General features: G+C 40.2%; 1 long non-coding RNA gene across 1 annotated transcript; it reads right to left on the reverse strand.

The window, feature by feature from the left end:
* Positions 1-5,489: 5,489 nt before the first annotated feature.
* Positions 5,490-8,052, reverse strand: LOC119340172. The gene is made up of 2 exons (XR_005164422.1): positions 7,981-8,052; positions 5,490-7,446 (listed from the first exon to the last, which is right to left on the reverse strand). It is a non-coding gene; the product is annotated as an uncharacterized LOC119340172 (long non-coding RNA).
* Positions 8,053-8,735: the final 683 nt, after the last annotated feature.

Genomic DNA, 8,735 nt, shown 5'->3' on the forward strand with positions numbered 1-8,735 from the left:
TATGTCAAAATTGTTGAGGTTTCACAAGGAAAACAACATAATGATTTATGTTTGTTCATATTCACATAGAAGTTATATTGTCATATATCCTTCAACATGTGGTGCTTGCCCCCCATATTTGCTAGCCAAACATTTCGTACCAAGTAGAGATACTACTTGTGCATCCAAAAACCCTTAAACCAAAATCTTGTTTTGGGAATCCACCATACCTACCTATGGATTGAGCAAGATCCTTCAAGTAAGTTGTCATCGGTGCAATATGGCAATAAAAATTGCTTCTAAAAGTGTTAAATCAATTAGTGTAAGAGAAAATTGAGCATTGTATGAACATGTGATGGAAAAGAATAAAAGCGACAGACTGCATAATAAAGGTTGCTATCATAAGGGGAAATATAACCTGACGTTCTTTTGCACTAAGGGGTTGAGCATACAAACAAATAAGTGCATGGAAACCTCTGCTTCCCTCTGCGAAGGACCTATCTTTTACTTTTCAGTATTTACTTTCATGCAAAGAGTCAAAGTTTTTCTCTCTATTCCTTTTTATTTTTCTCTTTTGGCAAGCATCATGTGGTGAGGAAAGATCTAGGCACTTATATCCAGTTGGATATGGGTAGCATGAGTTATTATTTTTGACATCACCATTGAGGTGAATACGTTTGGAGGCGAAATTATAAGCCCCTATATTTCTACGTGTCCGGTTGAAACATTTTGCTCATGTGTATGCGGTGAGTGTTAGCAATCATAGAAGACTATATGATGGTTGAGTATGTACAGCTCTTACTTAGACTCTGTTGAATAAGTTGAATTGCAATTGTTTGGTGACTAAGTATATAGGTTGTTGAGTTTCAAGAGAATTCATTGTTTGAACCTTAACATGTGAATTGGTTGCTACTTTGTCATGATAAGTTTTATAAGAAACAATTGTTGTTATGATACTAGGAAAAGTGACTGAAATTGTCGTTGATCAAACATGTGCACTTTGCTAGCATTCACACTTCATAAATTATTTCTTTTATCATTTACCTACTCGAGGACGAGTAGGTATTAAGCTTGGGGATGCTCATACGTCTCCAACGTATCTATAATTTATGAAGTATTCATGCCATGTTTATAATAATTTTATATGGTTTTGGTACGATTTGCATGGAACTAACCCGGACTGACGCTGTTTTCAGCAGAACTACCGTGGTGGTGTTTTTGTGCAGAAATGAAAGTTCTCCAAACACGCCGAAACTTTTTGTGATTTTTTTATGGACCAGAAGAGAACCATTGGGCTAGAGAAGCACCTGGGGTGGTGCCCCGAGGGTGGAACATCCCACCAGGGCGCACCTGGGCCCCCCCAGGCGCGCCCTGGTGGGTTGTGCCCACCTCGGTGGCCTCCCGTACCCCTTCTTCGCACTATAAACTCCCAAATATTCCAAAAACCCTCGGGGAGACCCTAGATCGGAAGTTCCGCCATGCAAGCCTCTGTAGCCACCGAAAACCAATCGGAACCCTATTCTGGCACCCTGCCAGAGTGGGAGATCATCACCGGTGGCCATCTTCATCATCCCGGCGGCCACCACAATGAGGAGGGAGTAGTCCACCCTCGGGGATGAGGGTTTGTACCATTAGCTATGTGTTTAATCTATCTCTCTCTCTCGTGATCTTGAGATGTCACGATCTTGATGTATCATGGGCTTTGTTAACATAGATGGATCATATTGTGTTTCTCCCCTCTCTACTCTTGTTGTGATGAATTAAATCTTTACCCTTTGAAGTTTTTTCTTATCGCATTGAATGTTTAGATCTGAGAAAACATGATATATGTCTTGCATATGAATACCCGTGGTGATAGTGGGGTATTATTTTGATTCACTTGATATATGTTATGGCACTCTACTTGCGGATTCCCGAGGTGACTTTGGGGTAATCTATGCGTAGGGGTTGATGCACGTTTTTATTATCTTTTCTCTAATAGAAACTTTGGGGTCTCCTTAGAGTTATGTGTGTGGATTGAGTATTATGAATCTGAAATTGTTTGATACATATCGTATAATTAACTCACGGGTAATCACGGTGACATTGGGGTTTCTAGGTGACATTAGAGTTGGTTGATATGTATCATATGGTGTTATTTTAGTATGAACTCTTGATTAGATCGATCGGAAAGAATAGCTTGCTGTTATTTTAGTACGAACTCTAGGATAGATTGATCGGAAAGAATGGCTTTGAGGTGGTTTCGTACCCTACAAACAATTTCTATCTTTTGTTCTCCGCTAATAGGAACTCAGGGGTGATTCTTTATTGTACATTGAGGGATAATCATATGATCCATCTATGTTAGCATTGTTGAGAGATTACACTAATGAAAGTATGCACCCTAGGCCTCATTTTCCATCATTGTAATATCGTTTGTGCTCCGTTTTACCATTTACTACCTTGCTGTTTTTTATTGTTCGCACTACAAAAACTCATATCTACTATCCATACTACACTTTTATCACCATCTCTTCGCCGAACTAGTGCACCTATACAATTTTTCATTGTATTGGCTGTGTTGGGGACACAAGAGATTTCTTGTATTTGATTGCAGGGTTGCTTGAGAGAGACTATCTTCATCCTACGCCTCCCACGGATTGATAAACCTTAGGTCATCCACTTGAGGGAAAATTGGTACTGTCCTACAAAACTCTGCGCTTGGAGGGCCAACACATGTCTACAAGAATAAAGTTGCATAGTAGACATCACATACCCGAAGGAATCTCATAACAAATAATTTTAGTAGGTGCAGTAGGTTGAGGAGAAACTCTTTGTGCTTCTGGTTGAGGTGAAGAAACCCTGAACAAACCCCTCAAATGATTGTTTTCCATAGTAACAAGTGACAGTAAATTTGCACGTCATATAAATGTTTCACTACCAAATTCCACTTACCAGAAGCGCTTCACTCCATGAAAAGGTGCCAGAAAAGAGCCACGATGACCCACAAGTATAGGGGATCTATCATAGTACTTTAGATAATTAAGAGTGTCAAACCCAACAAGGAGCAGAAGGAAATGACAAGCGGTTTTTGGCAAGGTATTGTCTGCAAGTGCTGAAATTATCGGTAACAGATAGTCTGATAGCAAGGTAGTTTGTAACGAGGAAATAATAGTAACGGTAATAAAAGTGCAGCAAGGTAGCCCAATCCTTTTTGTAGCAGAGGACAAGCCGAAACGATCTCTTATAATAGGCTAAGCATTCTTGAGGACATATCGGAATTTCATCTAGTCACTTTCATCATGTTTGTTTGATTCACGTTCGCTACTTTGTTAATTTGATAAGCGGGTGGACCGGTGGTTGGTTGTTGTTCTTACTTTAACAAGCTTCTCACTTATGATTAACCCCTCTCGCAAGCATCCGCAACTACGAAAGAAGAACTAAGATAAATCCAACCATAGCATTAAACATATTGATCCAAATCAGCCCCTTACAGAATAGCGCATAAACTAGGGTTTGAGCTTATGTCACTCTAGCAACCCATCATCTAATTACTATTCCACAATGCATTCCCTTAGTCCCAAAGATGGTGAAGTGTCATGTAATCGACATTCACATAACACCTTTAAGGGAATCAACAACATACATATTATCAAAATACCGAACGAATACCAAATTCACATGATTAATTATGACAAGACTTCTCCCATGTCTTCAAGAACAAAAGTAACTACTCACACAACATATTCGTGCTCAAGATCAGAGGGGTATTGAATAGCATAATGGATCTGAACATATAATCTTCCACCAAATAAACCAACTAGCATCAACTACAAGATGCAATCAACACTACTAGCAACCCACAGGTACCAATCCGAGGTTTTGATACAAAGATTGAATACAAGATATGAACTAGGGTTTGAGATGACATGGTGCCGGTGAAGATTGGTCCTCCCATGTGAGAGAGTTGTTGGTGATGATGATGGCTTCGATTTCCCCCTCTTGGAGGGAAGTATCCCTGGCGGAATCGCTCCGCCGGAGTGCAAAAGTGCTCCTACCCAAGTTCCGCCTCGAGACGCAATGCTCTGTCCCAAAAGTCCTCTTCTTATTTATTCTTCTAAGGAAAATGGGCTAATATATCATAAGATGTGCACCGACGGCTAGCTAGGGGCCACACCACCCACTAGGGCGTGTCTGGCCCTGGGTGGCCCCCTATGATACTTCTTTGCTTCAATATTTTTTATTTATTCCAAAATAAATCTCCGTAAAATTTCAGCTCATTTGGGGATGTGCATAATAGGTATCTCAAACGTAGCTTTTTCATGTCCAAAATTCCAGCTACCGATAATCTCCCTCTTCGTGTAAACCTTTCATATTATGAGAGGAAAGGCAATAGAATTGCTCCACAAAGTGTTATATTGATTGAAAACGCTAAAAATGACAGTAGGAAAACATGATGCAAAATGGACGTATCACACCTCCATTACTTCCTTCTTCTTTCTTCTTGTCCATTACGCATCTAGTTTTCAGGTCTTCTAGGCTTTGTAACCATTTGAAGCCCTTCTTTATAGGATACGGAGTGCATGCTGGATAGAATTGCAGACTCCTCGTCTTGGAAGCAAATGGAGGTGGCCTTATCTTCCTTTTGAGATTTCTTGCTCATCATGATTGTGTCTTGGACCTTATCTTCAGGAATATTACAGCCTTTTGGTATGCATATGAATGTGCATTTGGCTGCTTATATGCATATGAGGAAACTTGGATGTGAATATGATCGCCATCCATCCTATTATAATTATTATTTATTCTATTTATTAATTTATTTATATTATTATTTTAGTGGGGGCCTTCCCTGCCCATATATTTGATATTTCCATATCAATATTTGGTAACATTCCACTTTATAATATTCTAGATTCTATCAATTATTTGGGTCATGTGTGTGTGGAGGTATATGGCAATGGAGATAAAAAATTTGTGGCAGTGGCATGAAAACATGTGACTTGAAGTCAAAACTCTAAGGGACTAGACGGTAAGACCAACGACTCGACATGAAGATGCAACTGCAAATTCAACAAAGAAAAACACGGAAAATAAAATTGCAAAAGGCACAGATTGGTTCGAAGATGATGATATAATCCTTTTTTGGCTTTTTGTGGACTGTAGGTAGAAAGAACAGATGCAATTTAGACTATGAAAAACTAGTAAAATCTCATGGAGCAAGTTGGAAATCTGATACCACTTGATAGAGGCAAACGTATCCCATCTTTCAATGAGATGATGACTATAAATTTCGGTGGACTGGACTTTTATGATCCCACTATGAACATGTGAAGACGTCGCGCCTTAGCAATCACTAAACCAACTCCGAGAGGTTATTGACCACGGCAGAGCACAGTCACCTAACCACAAGGGTCTATTCCCCGCACGCAAATGAAGAACAATCAATCACTTGACCATGAGGGTCTATTTCCCGCACGCAAATGAAGAGCAATCAAGAAACTGATATTGGAATCTGGATATTGTGAATGTAAGAAAAATTAATTAATTATCAAAGTGTAGGGCTATGTGATGTCTTGACGTAGTCATTGGACGCAAACAAAGCGCATGAGTTGCAGCCATGGAAAACTATAATTTAAACAAAACCCAAGTCTAAACGACGCCGTAAGGGCTGTATTAAGAGGGGAACGGAGAGAAAACTTCATCCACCTTTCGTAAGGTGGGACGCAAATCCCTCCTGAGTTGTTTCCCCTACAATACAGACTCTAAAAATAACCTATGAAGTAGTATTTCAAAACTACATGGGCTTGGCGCAAAAATAAGGTGGTGCAACACCTAAAATAAGCTATGGACGAAATTTATAAAATACCGTTTGTACATTTCGTCCATGTCCTTGTATGTCATCCACTAGAAACTCTGCTCTTATTCCCTTCATATGCACCTTCATCTCTATGCTTGATCATGCTCCAGTGTTCGTCCCTCTTGTCCATGCTAGGGGCTTCATTCCTTAACAACACAAATGTATCCAACTTACGCAGCATCATATTGTAATGAACACTAGAGTTATGACCAAGAAACGAAAGTACCTGATAATTTAGTTGGCGTTCACAAGCTCTAGTAGTCGGTCCCATATATGTTGTAATGTGGGCTATGTGTGTAACTGTAGTAGTGGTGTCATCATCAGCTATTTTTCTTCAAGCTATACATTGTTGATGGGAGGCCAAATATGATCAAGTGTCCACAACAACACAATACCACCCAAGCCTTAGGGAGTATCTACAATGCTAAGCATTTCCAACATGAAGAAAATATTACTAGTGTAGATATTCACTAAGGCTTTAGTGCTTAAAGCTTTATGTGTACATCTTGTCTTTTGCCGGTGTAAATCTTCAGTTCGAAGCAACAAACTTACTCGTGATTCTAAAATGTCCACAACTATTGCATATCTTTTTCTCAGCTTTTTATTAAAAGAACTGATTGCGTATCATTTTTTCAAAGAAAAATGTAGAAGCTCATAAAATTCTGGAATCTTGTACGGAGTTGAGTGGCAATTAGCAAAACCAAAAATAAGAAATTGCATCGGCTGCTGAATTACGGGACATACTAAGTCACATATGATAATTCACAAGGAAGTACAAGGAATGGTTGCACAAGAAATCGTGCGCAAGCCAACATGTAGGTGATGACCGAAGCAGAAGACATGGGTTGCTCAGCCCAAACAGAAGCAAGCCAACTACTCAGACTTGCTAACCCTATGGCTCCCACCTTGGCCCATTGCCGAGCGTTCATAGACGAAAATTCGTATGGTTATAAATTTCCAACTAATAAAGAGTAGTACGTTAGCGTGTATATACTTGTCGAGAAAAAGGGTGATCATGTAGCACACACATCCTTTTGCATAAACCTACTTTTGCTTGGAGCTATAAACATTGCTGATTGGCGATGGGAGGCTCAAAGATGCTCAAGTGACATGTGGCCACAACAATGCAATACCACCAAGCCTTAGGGAGTATCTACACTGTTAAGTATTTCTGGCATGAAGAAAAAAACTTACTGGTGTAGATATTCACTAAGGCTCGACTGCTTTAAAGCTTTATGTGTACAACTTAACTCTTGAACTAACAAACTAGCCCACCATGCATTCTAAAATCTCTAAAATTACTGTGTGTTGTTTCACAATTTCTTTGATGCAAAGAATTACTTCCATATATTAGTCAAAAGGAAATACATATGCTCATAAGATTGTGGAGACTTGTACGAAATTCTCAGTTGGCTGGGCGTTAGCAAAATAAAAAATAGAAACTGCGTCACATTATTTGTTTACCTGTTTACAAAATGTTTGTTTTTTGTAGGGCATCACATTATTTGCCAGCAATTCACTGCTGATTTACATTAACCATTAACAAGAATTTGCATCGTTATAAAAATAAAACAAATAAAGAGTAGCATATGCATGAAGCTAGCAACCATATATATTCCTTCATGTACCTGTCAAGAAAAAAGGTGAATCAAGTAGTATACACATCCCTTTGCTATACACTGCCGACGGGAGGCCAAAGTTGATCGAGTGGCCACACAACGCAATACCACCCAAGCCTTAGGGAGTATCTACAATGCTAAGCATTTCAAACATGAAGAAAAACTTACTAGTGTAGATATTCACTAAGGCTTAATTAGTGCTTAAAGCTTTGTGTGCACATCTCGTCTTTTATCGGTGTAAATCTTCAACTCGAAGCAACAAACTCACCGGCAATTCTAAAATCTCCAAAACTCTTGCATATATATTCTTTCTCGGTTTTTTATTAATAGTGGTGATTACGTATCATTCAAAAGAATAATACAGAAGCTCATAAAATTGCGGAATCTTGTACGGAGTTGAGTGGGAATTAGCAAAACCAAAAATAAAAAGATTACGTTGCTTGCTAAATTCACAGGGCGTACTAGTCACACACATCGAATAATCCAGTGTCTAGCTTGCACATCTGACATATGAACGCGCATTGCTGTTTGCACGGATGTTACCTGATGGAGAGCGGAGGGAGAGAGGCAACGTGTGGTGTGGGGAGCCAAAGGCTAGTGCCTACCACAGCCGGCTACTCTTGGTGTTGCTGCTGCCTCTCGGCGATGCGGGCAAGTATATTTATGGGCGCGAGATGGCCGTACGTGGGCGCGGATCGGGCCCGCCGTCGCCGTGGCTTAGCAAGATAATCAATCAGCAATATCTGCAAGTGTCGACCGACGGAGGAATCCAGCGGCGGCACGTACGCGGGAAGGAGCCCGGGAGATAGAATGCTGCCGCGTGCTGCTTACCCGACGCCCAACAACTTGGCCTCCGTGACTCCAACGGATGGATGGAGTCGAATACGAGCTGCTTGGCAAGTGGAGTGCAGCTTTTAGCGCAATTGGCACCTAGTAGCTAGCTATAGCGCGCTTTGTTTGTTCGATTGCCAATGTAGCACCATTCATGGTTGTTATCGCACCTTGGTTTCCCATCTTAATTTCCAGGCAAAAATGCATCCGGGGTAGGGGGTGAGGCCAATGATCTGGCCAGGTTTACGGTGCTTTAGAAACACGATACGGACGTATCGTGGTTAAGGAGAAGGGAGTACCTAGAACTCATCTAGATGAGATATAATTTGGTCTCATTCACTTTGAAAACAATAGCATATACAACCCACGTCAGCACACACGCATCTTATAGCATCACATCCAATGGCTATAAAAGGTGAATGAGACCAAATTATATCTCATCTAAATGAGTTCTAGCAAAACTGTAA

The sequence above is a fragment of the Triticum dicoccoides genome, chromosome 7B (assembly GCF_002162155.2).
Source record: "Triticum dicoccoides isolate Atlit2015 ecotype Zavitan chromosome 7B, WEW_v2.0, whole genome shotgun sequence".
NCBI lineage: Eukaryota > Viridiplantae > Streptophyta > Magnoliopsida > Poales > Poaceae > Triticum > Triticum dicoccoides.